This window comes from Hordeum vulgare, chromosome 5H (genome assembly GCF_904849725.1).
Source record: "Hordeum vulgare subsp. vulgare chromosome 5H, MorexV3_pseudomolecules_assembly, whole genome shotgun sequence".
NCBI lineage: Eukaryota > Viridiplantae > Streptophyta > Magnoliopsida > Poales > Poaceae > Hordeum > Hordeum vulgare.
Window position 1 is genome coordinate 574,480,737 of NC_058522.1, and position 14,541 is coordinate 574,495,277.

The window sequence follows — 14,541 nt, forward strand, 5'->3', positions numbered from 1 at the left end:
ACACATACTCACTAAGCTCTTCACTGCTTCCATCAAAGTAAATCAAGGCAAATACTCAAAGCTTGAGTGCTTTGAAGCCTCCCATTAGTGCATCAGTGCGCTCAGGCTTTCCAACTGAAATACGGAGATAACCCTTAAGTTCCTTCTTGTCATAGTGGCGGATCATCACTCCCATCTTTGCAAGATCCTCCTGCAAATAATTTTCACCAGTTCAAGTGAATAAAAGTGCAATATGTTAAAAGATCCTCGTCGTTGATTACACTGACCAAAAGAACCAACTATCACACACACACCAAGAGACTTGCAAGTGTCTAAAGCAAGAGGGTGACCAGGTTTCTCGGATATCTTGATTTCATGCAGTGGAAATGAAAGAACGACCCAGAAGCTCTACAGGAACAATACATAGTCATGTTAAGAAGTCCACGATCATTCTTGAAAGCGTTGCATTACAAGACCTCTGGATCTTGCACACGTTTTTGGCATGTCCGGCTCTCATAATGACATCATCGTCACGGTCTACTAGTTTTACTGAAGGGCAATCTCTACCTGGCAACTATACCATCGATGGGCATCAGTATAACGTGATGGTTGACAGTATCTATCCTCGTGGACTACCTTCGTCAAGAGTATCTCTGAACGAGTTGGTCAGAAAAATATCTCACTTTGTCTAAAGACAAGAAGGAATTAGAATGTGGAGAGTGCATTTGGAGTGTTCCAACCCGTCTTGAGTTGTCTGTGGACCTGCTAGACAAAGGGATCCGAAGACCTTTTCGAAGGTGATAACATGTAGTGTGCAGGATGAGGGAGGAGATGTTGTAGACGGTCTGGAATTTAAGAACATGGATGATCCTATTCAACTTCCACGTAAGAATCCGGTCACATTTGATGAATTTGTTCAAATTCATCAATAGATTTGGCAACGAGCAACTCATAAGCAGCTAAAGAAAGATTGTAGTACAACTAAAGCGGACAATTAGAACATATGTGCTAGCTGAATTCAAGTATTTCGTTTCGAAACTTTGTTGGATTGTACTCCCTCCGTTCCTAAATATAAGACCTTTTAGAGATTACACTATGAACTACATACGGATGTACATAAACATATTTTAGAGTATAGATTTACTCATTTTGCTTCGTATGTAGTCTTCTAATGAAATCTCTAAAAGGTCTTATATTTTAGAACGGAGGGAGTAGTACTTAAACTAGAACTACCATCACATCTAAATATTTTCAATCTTCAACAATACGATAATATGTTATTATTTTGAGCTCGTGGACTTATTAAAATAGACAGGAATTTTAATGAATATCGTTGAACGACCGGCTCCCCCGTATCATTTTCCACGAAGCAGTCCGTGGACAAAATGTGTGTCTGTTTTGTTGGCCGGCGTCGGAGATGACCTAATACGGCATCGTAAAGCATTTCCCCGTGAATCCATCTTTGGTCCAAGTGCTTGTGATTGTGAAAGAAAGGGATAGACAGGTGCGTCGCAGGTACTGTATTCCCGGTATGAAAAAGCAGCGAGTCGCCTGAGTTTGGAGACATTCCTAGCATGCATCTCCTGGTTTCACACGGGAGGAGGCAGAATGTGAAGGCGGCGCTACTTGTCAGTTCCCTTGGTATTTCCTTGCAAACGCTTTCGGTTGATGGGCTTGGGCACATGCATTTATTCTCGGGCAAGTGGCATGCAAGTGTACAGCAGCTATATCAACGGTGATGCTCAGCTCACGGCATGCCTACGCCCCGACTATCTACAATGAAAATAACATAAGTAGTAATATACTCCCTCCATTTCTAAATATAAGTTTTCTAAGCGATTTCACTAAAGGACTACATACAAAGCAAAATGAGTGAATCTACACTCTAAAGTATGTCTATATATATCTGTATGTAGTCCTCTAGTGCAATCTTTAAAAAGACTTATATTATGGAACGGAGGGAGTAGTTGTCACCTACGCAAGAAATATGATGTGGTAATTAATTAATGAAAAAAGAGAAAAATCGAGTAACTTAACATTTTCCTCATACTAAGAATAACATAACGGATACCAAGACAAAATGAGTTTATAGGCTAATAAATAGAAGGCTTAGTGTTACTACCTCCATGTTAATATCTACTATGAAGATAGTAACTTAGACTAATAACATATGTTACTACTCTATGTTACTCTCTCCGTTCCTAAATATAAGTCTTTCTAGAGGTTCAACTAATGGACTACATACGAATGTATATAGACATATTTTAAAGTATAGGTTCATTTATTTTGCTCCGTATGTAGACACCTAGTGAAATAGCTTAAAAGACTTATATTCAGGTACGGAGGGAGTACTTTTTATTATGAGTAGTCTAAAGCACGCAGGCACGCACACGCAACGAAAGGCCCAAAGAAGAAGAAGGAGAAGAAGCCTGAGAGGTCATAAGACACAGTCGCGTCTCATTTCGCCGGACAGACGGACGCCGCGCGCGCGCACATCGACCACGATCCATAGTCTTTGCGTCGTGGTCATTGGGATAAGACGATAAAACGATTCCATGGTGAGTACGCCGGTGACATGCATGACATGTTGACACGGACGGGCCGACCGACGGACCGGTAAAGTGCGTGTGCTCTAGCGGAACACTTACAGGGTGCTTGGATACGTTTTAGTCTCATGACTAAAAGTAATGAGACTAAGACTTGCTAGCCTCATCCATGCTTGGATCCAAGTACTAAGAGCAAGTACAATAAGGTACAGTCAGCAGGCTGTAAGGATTAAAATATTATATTTTTGCTGAGTTGGATGAGGGAGAAGAGAAGAGAGAAGGGAAGCGGGCTCTTCGTGAAGAGCCAGCTCTAACACGTGCTCCTAGATGCTTTGTGAGAATGAAAGGTGGGCCATATATGATAAAAGTAGTACCATTTTATAACTAACTATTGTACAAGCTAGCTATAAGATGGGCTATAAGACTGCTTATAGCCAGCAGTTGACTATACTATTAACCATGCTCTAAAGAGACTAAAAACAAGTTAATGAGCATTTATTATCCTCCAAACCCTCCAATTCAGAACTTGCATGAGGAGTTAAATGAGGAGAGAGAGGACTAATGCACATTTTAGTAGGGGTACCCCTGACTAAAAGATTTTAGCCTCAAGACAAGTTTTAGCCTCTCTTTAGTCAGGTGTGCTTCGAACTTTAGCCTCTTAAAAAGACTAGTTTTAGTCAGACTAGTTTTAGTCTATTGGATCCAAGCACCCTCTTAAATCGTCGACAACGTACTTAGGTTCTGCACAAGGCCGGCCGGCCGGCATCAAGGCAACTAGGCAAGTCGACACTGTACTTTGCATGCCATGCGGTGAGCTTGCACGAGAAGGTCAATAACTGTGGTGCTGCTTCTCGCCGGGCACGAGCACGACGTGTTAGGGGCCACACCCTAGAGAGTCAAGAGTGCCTTGCATTGCATTGCTCGTCTGACGGCCTCACGTTGGATGTTAGGACTTAGGATCCATTCATTCGTTTATAGATTCATGTACGCCAAGAGGAAAACGGAAGAGTGGATTATTTACAAACCCAGTTATTTTTGTTCCTAAATGCTTAAAAGTGCAGCCTCTCCGAGGGCACGCATCTTACTCCGATTGCGCAGACCCATCTTCAATTTCACGCGCGTTCTTTTATTTAAGGCTTCAATTTTTTAGAAAAATTCATATCTTTTGACTTTAGTGTCGAATTTCAACTTCGTTTTCATCATTGCGTTTGTCGCGACGAGTACTTCAAAACTAGATTCCATATGGATAGGTTCTGACAATTGGGTGATATTAAGCAACTTTGATGCTAAAAAAGCAACTTCTTATTAGTATGCATAGTATGATCGTCTATCAACGAAAATTTCTTCAAAATTATCTATCATGACTAGAAAGTTAACTAACTTCACCCTTTAACAACCACATGGCAGATGTCGTTAGCTATTTCCAAACTGAAATAGTAAAATTATGCGTTGGATGTGCATACCCGACTTCTCATGCGTTGGATGTGCATTAATTCATGTATGAAAAATTCAATAATCTAAACCGTGTGTCGGAATTATGATATGTTTTCATCGTTGGGTTCCTCGTGACGAACTCGTCAAAACGAGATCCCATATGAATATGTTTTGAAGAATTTTTTTTCAAAAGCAACTTCGATGTTAGATACGGCAACCTTAGTGCTAAACAGAAGCAACTTAGATGCTAGATGAATTGCATCATGTGTATACACATGAGTTGCTTGTTGAATGCACTGGAGTTGCGCAAAAATACACTAAAAGTTGCTAACTTTTTTATGACACTCGAGTGCAATTATGGCAATTATTTACAAATAGCAGGCAACTGAGCATCAATGACACGCAACTGAACATCAACCGTAGGCAATTGATTATCAGTAATAGGCAACTGAACATCAAAATTGAACAATTTCGCAGTATCTGTAGGCAACTCAGCATCAATCATGGGCAACTGATTATCATTAATAGACAAATAGGCATCAATGTTTGGCAATTTCATAGTATTTGTATGCAATTAAGCATCAACCACATGCAATTACTTGTATGTAACAATAAATGTGTCTTATGTTTTGTGTGATTTTCTCATTTTTACAAAAATCAACCAAATCGGCAATCTAGCTAGGTCAAAAAATAAGTTTCTTTCCTTTAACACTAAAATTGCCTCAATATCATCTAAATTTGCCCAAAAACAAAGTTTGTCGAAACCTAACCATATGGAATCTACTTTTGAAGAACTCATCGTAAGAAAGCCAGCCATGAAAACGGATTTCATTTCTGACGCTCGATTCAAAAGATATAATTTTTTGGAAAAAGAAACAAACATAATTAAGTACGCTGAAAGAGGGGACCAGATGCGCTCTAAACAGCTAACGAGCGCAACAACGCTCCCTAGCCACGTCCATTTTTGTTTACTTCCTTATTTCCATGAACCCCGTGTGGCTCTAGCCCAAGCGGGATGCGGGCGACGCCCCAAACCGACCTCAGCCCGCTCCCTTCCCTTCTTCTTGCCGCGCCTGCCAAAGGACGTCGTTGGGCTAACCCTGCAATAATATTTCTCATGCATAAGAGAAATAGTTAGAGAAACTTCAACGGGTCTACCCAAACGGACGACGATTTTGTCCGCTTTTCGTCCGTTTGGATCGTTCGTCGGTCTGTTCATGTTCCTTTTTCTAAATGGATCAGCACATGCACCCAACGAGAAACAAGTGGGCAGCATCACTGTGGCAATATAATAATGGAAGAAAGATGGGTGGAAGCGTGCCAGCAAATTAAATAAGCAGGCAGAGGTCGCTGGGTGGCTGTGTAACAAGTGGGTCAGTTCGGCCACATGCGGACACCGAGAGGGCGCGCGCGCGTCCGCTTTGCGTCCGCGTCGATCCATTTCAGTCCAAAATTTGAGCCGGAAATGGGACGGCGCGGACGCGAAACGAACGTGTTTTAGCAACGGGTCCGCTCGTTGGGCCATCATTTTTGTCCATGCCGACCCAAACGGACGGCCGCGGACGAAATGGGTCGCCCCATTAGAGTTGCTCTTAGTGGGGAGATAATGTGGCATATGTGCATGTTAAGAGAATTGAGATAGTAAGGATCAACTATTTGGATATATATAAGATATGTTATTGTGCTCCAACTAAACTGAGAAGAAGGGAGTTTCTTCTCCGAAAATCATTGCACAAGGTGTAACATGCACTTAAAAATTAAATCTCATCAACTAAATTGAACATATGCAATTTAGGTGCTTAACATGTAATGAAAATAACTACAACAAATCCTAATTTATGTACTTAACACATACACTACACATATATACTGGCCCTATTTATAAGTAAAAAAACTACTGATATATCATATATTTGTTGGAATTATGCCCTAGAGGCAATAATAAATGTATAGTTATTATTATAATTCCTGTATCAAGATAATAGTTTATTATCCATGCTATAATTGTATTGAATGAAGACTCATTTACATGTGTGGATACATAGACAAAACACCGTCCCTAGCATGCCTCTAGTTGGCTAGCCAGTTGATCGATGATAGTCAGTGTCTTCTGATTATGAACAAGGTGTTGTTGCTTGATAACTGGATCACGTCATTGGGAGAATCACGTGATGGACTAGACCCAAACTAATAGACGTAGCATGTTGATCGTGTCATTTTGTTGCTACTGTTTTCTGCGTGTCAAGTATTTATTCCTATGACCATGAGATCATATAACTCACTGACACCGGAGGAATGCTTTGTGTGTATCAAACGTCGCAACGTAACTGAGTGACTATAAAGATGCTCTACAGGTATCTCCGAAGGTGTTAGTTGAGTTAGTATGGATCAAGACTGGGATTTGTCACTCCGTGTGACGGAGAGGTATCTCGGGGCCCACTCGGTAATACAACATCACACACAAGCCTTGCAAGCAATGTAACTTAGTGTAAGTTACGGGATCTTGTATTACGGAACGAGTAAAGAGACTTGCCGGTAAACGAGATTGAAATAGGTATTCGGATACTGACGATCGAATCTCGGGCAAGTAACATACCGAAGGACAAAGGGAATGACATACGGGATTATACGAATCCTTGACACTGAGGTCCAAACGATAAGATCTTCGTAGAATATGTAGGATCCAATATGGGCATCCAGGTCCCGCTATTGGATATTGACCGAGGAACCTCTTGGGTCATGTCTACATAGTTCTCGAACCCGCAGGGTCTGCACACTTAAGGTTCGACGTTGTTTTATGCGTATTTGAGTTATATGGTTGGTTACCGAATGTTGTTCGGAGTCCCGGATGAGATCACGGACGTCACGAGGGTTTCCGGAATGGTCCGGAAACGAAGATTGATATATAGGATGACCTCATTTGATTACCGGAAGGTTTTCGGAGTTACCGGGAATGACGAATGGGTTCCGGGAGTTCACTGGGGGGGCAACCCACCCCGGGGAAGCCCATAGGCTTTGGGGAGACACACCAGCCCTTAGTGGGCTGGTGGGACAGCCCCAAGGGGGCCTATGCGCCAAGAGAAAGAAATCAAAGGAAAAGAAAAAAAAAAGAGGGAAGAAGTGGGAAGGGAGGGGGACTCCTCCCACCAAACCAAGTCCAACTCGGTTTGGGGGGGAGTCCTCCCCCCCTTGGCTCGGCCGACCCCTTGAGGGTCCCTTGGACCCCAAGGCAAGGTCCCCCTCCCTCCTCCTATATATATGGAGCTTTTAGGGCAGATTTGAGACGACTTTCTCACGGCTGCCCGACCACATACCTCCATAGTTTTTCCTCTAGATCGCGTTTCTGCGGAGCTCGGGCGGAGCCCTGCTGAGACGAGATCATCACCAACCTCCGGAGCGCCGTCACGCTGCCGGAGAACTCTTCTACCTCTCCGTCTCTCTTGCTGGATCAAGAAGGCCGAGATCATCGTCGAGCTGTACGTGTGCTGAACGCGGAGGTGCCGTCCGTTCGGTACTAGATCGTGGGACTGATCGCGGGATTGTTCGCGGGGCGGATCGAGGGACGTGAGGACGTTCCACTACATCAACCGCGTTCTCTAACGCTTCTGCTGTACGATCTACAAGGGTACGTAGATCACTCATCCCCTCTCGTAGATGGACATCACCATGATAGGTCTTCGCGCGCGTAGGAAATTTTTTGTTTCCCATGCGACGTTCCCCAACAGTGGCATCATGAGCTAGGTTCATGCGTAGATGTCTTCTTGAGTAGAACACAAAAGGTTTTGTGGGCGGTGATGTGCGTTTTGCTGCCCTCCTTAGTCTTTTCTTGATTCCGCGGTATTGTTGGATTGAAGCGGCTTGGACCGACATTACTCCTACGCTTACGAGAGACTGGTTTCATTGTTACGAGTAACCCCCTTTGCTCAAAGATGACTGGCAAGTGTCGGTTTCTCCAACTTTAGTTGAATCGGATTTGACCGAGGAGGTCCTTGGATGAGGTTAAATAGCAACTCATATATCTCCGTTGTGGTGTTTGCGTAAGTAAGATGCGATCCTACTAGATACCCTTGGTCACCACGTAAAACTTGCAACAACAAAATTAGAGGACGTCTAACTTGTTTTTGCAGGGTATGATTGTGATGTGATATGGCCAACGATGTGATGTGATATATTGGATGTATGAGATGATCATGTTGTAATAGAAATATCGACTTGCACGTCGATGGTACGGCAACCGGCAGGAGCCATAGGGTTGTCTTTATACTAACATATGTGCTTGCAGATGCGTTTACTATTTTGCTAGGATGTAGCTATAGTAGTAATAGCATAAGTAGCACGACAACCACGATGGCAACACATTGATGGATGATCATGGTGTGGCGCCGGTGACAAGAAGATCGTGCCGGTGCTTTGGTGATGGAGATCAAGAAGCACGTGATGATGGCCATATCATGTCACTTATGAATTGCATGTGATGTTAATCCTTTTATGCACCTTATTTTGCTTAGAACGACGGTAGCATTATGAGGTGATCTCTCACTAAAATTTCAAGACGAAATTGTGTTCTCCCCGACTGTGCACCGTTGCTACAGTTCGTCGTTTCGAGACACCAAGTGATGATCGGGTGTGATAGACTCAACGTTCATATACAACGGGTGCAAAACAGTTGCGCACGCGGAACACTCGGGTTAAGCTTGACGAGCCTAGCATGTGCAGACATGGCCTCGGAACACATGAGACCGAAAGGTCGATCATGAATCATATAGTTGATATGATTAGCATAGGGATGCTTACCACTGAAACTACACTCAACTCACGTGATGATCGGACTTGGGATAGTGTAAGTGGATCATGAACCACTCAAATGACTAGAGAGATGTACTTTTTGAGTGGGAGTTTAGCATATAATTTGATTAAGTTGAACTCTAATTATCTTGAACATAGTCTAAGTCCACTTTGAATATATTTGTGTTGTAGATCATGGCTCACGCAAGTGTCATCCTGAATTTTAATACGTTCCTAGAGAAAGCTAAGTTGAAAGATGATGGAAGCAACTTTGTAGACTGGGCTCATAATCTTAAGCTAATCTTACAAGCTGGAAAGAAGGATTATGTCCTTAATGCTGCGCTAGGAGATGAACCACCCGCTACGGCTGATCAGGATGTTAAGAACGCTTGGTTAGCACGTAAGGAGGACTACTCAATAGTTCAATGTGCAGTCTTGTATGGCTTAGAACCGGGACTTCAACGTCGCTTTGAGCGTCATGGAGCATTTGAGATGTTCCAAGAGTTGAAGTTTATCTTTCAGAAGAACGCCCGGATCGAGAGGTATGAGACCTCCGATAAATTCTATGCTTGCAAGATGGAGGAAAACTCGTCTGTCAGTGAACATGTGCTCAAAATGTCTGGGTACTCAAACCGTCTAGCTGAACTGGGGATTGAACTGCCGCAAGAAGCTATCACTGACAGAATCCTTCAATCACTGCCGCCAAGCTATAAAGGCTTTGTGTTGAACTACAACATGCAAGGGATGAACAAGTCTCCCGGCGAGTTGTTTGCGATGCTGAAAGTCGCAGAGTCTAAACTCCGTAAAGAGCATCAAGTGTTGATGGTGAGCAAGACCACTAGTTTCAAGAGAAACGTCAAAGGCAAGAAGGGCAATTCGAAGAAGAGCGGCAAGCTTGTTGCCAATCCGCCGAAGAAACCCAAGGCTAGACCTAAGCCTGAAACAGAGTGCTTCTATCGCAAGGGTATGGGTCACTGGAAGCGCAATTGCCCCAAGTATCTGGCAGATAAGAAGGCGGGCAAAGAAAAATCAGGTATATTTGATATACATGTTATTGATGTGTACTTAACCGGCTCTCGTAGTAGTGCCTGGGTATTTGATACCGGTTCTGTTGCTCACATTTGCAACTCGAAGCAGGAACTGCGGAATAGACGAAGGCTGGCGAAAGACGAAGTGACGATGCGCGTAGGAAACGGTTCCAAGGTTGATGCAATCGCCGTCGGCACAGTGTCACTTCAACTACCATCGGGATTAGTGGTGAACTTAAATCATTGTTATTTAGTGCCTGCGTTGAGCATGAACATTATATCTGGATCTTGTTTATTGCGAGACGGTTACTCTTTTAAGTCTGAGAATAATGGTTGTTCTATTTCTATGAGTAACATCTTTTATGGTCATGCACCGAATGTGAGAGGGTTGTTCATATTGAATCTTGATAGCAATACGCATATACATAACATTGAGACCAAAAGAGTTAGAGTAAACAATGATAGCGCCATATTTTTGTGGCACTGCCGCCTAGGTCATATTGGTGTAAAGCGCATGAAGAAACTCCATGCTGATGGACTTTTGGAGTCACTTGACTTTGATTCACTTGACACGTGCGAACCATGCCTCATGGGCAAGATGACTAAGATTCCGTTCTCCGGAACAATGGAGCGTGCAAGTGACTTGTTGGAAATCATACATACCGATGTGTGTGGTCCAATGAGCGTAGAGGCACGCGGCGGATATCGTTATTTCCTCACCTTCACTGACGATTTAAGTAGATATGGTTATGTCTACTTGATGAAGCACAAGTCTGAAACATTTGAAAAGTTCAAGCAATTTCAGAGTGAAGTGGAAAATCATCGTAACAAGAAGATCAAGTTCCTACGGTCTGATCATGGGGGTGAATATCTGAGTTTCGAGTTTGGTACTCACTTAAGACAATGTGGAATTGTTTCGCAGTTAACACCGCCTGGAACACCACAGCGTAATGGTGTGTCCGAACGTCGTAATCGTACTTTGTTAGAGATGGTGCGATCTATGATGTCTCTTACTGATTTGCCATTATCATTTTGGGGTTATGCATTAGAAACAGCTGCATTCACTTTAAATAGGGCACCATCGAAATCCGTTGAGACGACACCATACGAACTGTGGTATGGCAAAAGGCCAAAGTTGTCGTTTCTTAAAGTTTGGGGATGTGATGCTTATGTTAAAAAGCTTCATCCTGAAAAGCTGGAACCCAAAGCGGAAAAGTGCGTCTTCATAGGTTACCCAAAAGAGACAGTTGGGTACACCTTCTATCTCAAAACCGAGGGCAAAGTGTTTGTTGCTAAGAACGGAACTTTTCTCGAGAAGGAGTTTCTCTCGAGAGAATTGAGTGGGAGGAAGATAGAACTTGACGAGGTTGTCGAACCTCTCATCCCTCTAAATGGTGGCGAAGGGCAAAGGGAAACCTCTGTCGTTGCGACGCCGGTTGAGGAGGAAGTTAATGATGATGATCATGAAACTCCAGTTCAAGTTTCTGTTGAACCACGCAGGTCGACGAGATCACGCGCTGCTCCAGAGTGGTACGGTAATCCCGTCTTGTCAATCATGTTGTTAGACAACAATGAACCTGCAAATTATGAAGAAGCAATGGTGGGCCCAGATTCCAACAAATGGCTAGAAGCCATGAAATCCGAGATAGGATCCATGTATGAGAACAAAGTGTGGACTTTGGAGATACTACCTGAGGGCCGCAAGGCTATTCAGAACAAATGGATCTTTAAGAAGAAGACGGACGCTGACGGTAATGTGACCGTTTATAAAGCTCGACTTGTGGCAAAGGGTTTTTCACAAGTTCCAGGAGTTGACTACGATGAGACCTTCTCACCCGTAGCGATGCTTAAGTCCGTCAGAATCATGTTAGCAATAGCTGCATTTTTCGATTATGAAATCTGGCAGATGGATGTCAAAACGGCGTTCCTTAACGGTTTCCTTAAGGAAGAGTTGTATATGATGCAACCCGAAGGTTTTGTTGATCCTAAAAATGCTGACAAGGTGTGCAAGCTCCAGCGATCCATTTATGGACTGGTGCAAGCATCTCGGAGTTGGAACAAACGCTTTGATGAGGTGATCAAAGCATTTGGGTTTATACAAGTGGTTGGAGAATCTTGTATTTACAAGAAAGTGAGTGGGAGCTCTGTGGCGTTTCTAATATTATATGTGGATGACATATTACTGATTGGAAACAACGTAGAGCTTTTGGAGAGCATAAAAGGTTACTTGAATAAAAGTTTCTCTATGAAGGACCTAGAAGAAGCTGCTTACATTCTAGGCATTAAGATCTATAGGGATAGATCGAAACGCCTGATAGGACTTTCACAAAGCACATACCTTGATAAAGTTTTGAAGAGGTTCAAAATGGAACAGTCCAAGAAAGGGTTCTTGCCAGTTTTACAAGGTACGAGATTGAGTAAGACTCAGTGCCCAGCAACTGATGAAGATAGAGAGCATATGCGCTCCGTCCCCTATGCTTCAGCCATAGGCTCTATCATGTATGCAATGCTGTGCACTAGACCGTATGTTAGCCTGGCCATAAGTATGGCAGGTAGGTTCCAGAGTAATCCAGGAGTGGATCACTGGACGGCGGTCAAGAATATCCTGAAGTACCTGAAAAGGACTAAGGAGATGTTTCTCGTGTATGGAGGTGACGAAGAGCTCGCCGTAAAAGGTTACGTCGATGCAAGCTTTGACACAGATCCGGACGACTCTAAGTCGCAAACCGGATACGTATTTATTCTTAATGAGGGTGCAGTAAGCTGGTGCAGTTCCAAGCAAAGCGTCGTAGCAGATTCTACATGTGAAGCGGAGTACATGGCTGCCTCAGAGGCGGCTAAGGAGGGTGTCTGGATGAAGCAGTTCATGACGGATCTTGGAGTAGTGCCAAGTGCACTGGATCCAATAACCTTGCTTTGTGACAACACTGGTGCCATTGCCTTAGCAAAGGAACCAAGGTTTTACAAGAAGACCAGACACATCAAACGACGCTTCAACCTCATCTGCGACTACGTCGAGGAGGAGGACGTAAATATATGCAAGGTGCACACGGATCTGAATGTAGCAGACCCGCTGACTAAACCTCTTCCACGGCCAAAACATGATCGACACCAGAACTGTATGGGTGTTAGATTTATTACAATGTAATTCACATGGTGATGTGAGGGCTAGATTATTGACTCTAGTGCAAGTGGGAGACTGTTGGAATTATGCCCTAGAGGCAATAATAAATGTATAGTTATTATTATAATTCCTGTATCAAGATAATAGTTTATTATCCATGTTATAATTGTATTGAATGAAGACTCATTTACATGTGTGGATACATAGACAAAACACCGTCCCTAGCATGCCTCTAGTTGGCTAGCCAGTTGATCGATGATAGTCAGTGTCTTCTGATTATGAACAAGGTGTTGTTGCTTGATAACTGGATCACGTCATTGGGAGAATCACGTGATGGACTAGACCCAAACTAATAGACGTAGCATGTTGATCATGTCATTTTGTTGCTACTGTTTTCTGCGTGTCAAGTATTTATTCCTATGACCATGAGATCATATAACTCACTGACACCGGAGGAATGCTTTGTGTGTATCAAACGTCGCAACGTAACTGGGTGACTATAAAGATGCTCTACAGGTATCTCCGAAGGTGTTAGTTGAGTTAGTATGGATCAAGACTGGGATTTGTCACTCCGTGTGACGGAGAGGTATCTCGGGGCCCACTCGGTAATACAACATCACACACAAGCCTTGCAAGCAATGTAACTTAGTGTAAGTTGCGGGATCTTGTATTACGGAACGAGTAAAGAGACTTGCCGGTAAACGAGATTGAAATAGGTATTCGGATACTGACGATCGAATCTCGGGCAAGTAACATACCGAAGGACAAAGGGAATGACATACGGGATTATACGAATCCTTGGCACTGAGGTTCAAACGATAAGATCTTCGTAGAATATGTAGGATCCAATATGGGCATCCAGGTCCCGCTATTGGATATTGACCGAGGAACCTCTCGGGTCATGTCTACATAGTTCTCGAACCCGCAGGGTCTGCACACTTAAGGTTCGACGTTGTTTTATGCGTATTTGAGTTATATGGTTGGTTACCAAATGTTGTTCGGAGTCCCGGATGAGATCATGGACGTCACGAGGGTTTCCGGAATGGTCCGGAAACGAAGATTGATATATAGGATGACCTCATTTGATTACCGGAAGGTTTTCGGAGTTACCGGGAATGTACCGGGAATGACGAATGGGTTCCGGGAGTTCACTGGGGGGGGGCAACCCACCCCGGGGAAGCCCATAGGCTTTGGGGAGACACACCAGCCCTTAGTGGGCTGGTGGGACAGCCCCAAGGGGGCCTATGCGCCAAGAGAAAGAAATCAAAGGAAAAGAAAAAAAAAGAGGGAAGAAGTGGGAAGGGAGGGGGACTCCTCCCACCAAACCAAGTCCAACTCGGTTTGGGGGGGGGAGTCCTCCCCCCCTTGGCTCGGCCGACCCCTTGAGGGTCCCTTGGACCCCAAGGCAAGGTCCCCCTCCCTCCTCCTATATATATGGAGCTTTTAGGGCAGATTTGAGACGACTTTCTCACGGCTGCCCGACCACATACCTCCATAGTTTTTCCTCTAGATCGCGTTTCTGCGGAGCTCGGGCGGAGCCCTGCTGAGACGAGATCATCACCAACCTCCGGAGCGCCGTCACGCTGCCGGAGAACTCTTCTACCTCTCCGTCTCTCTTGCTGGATGAAGAAGGCCGAGATCATCG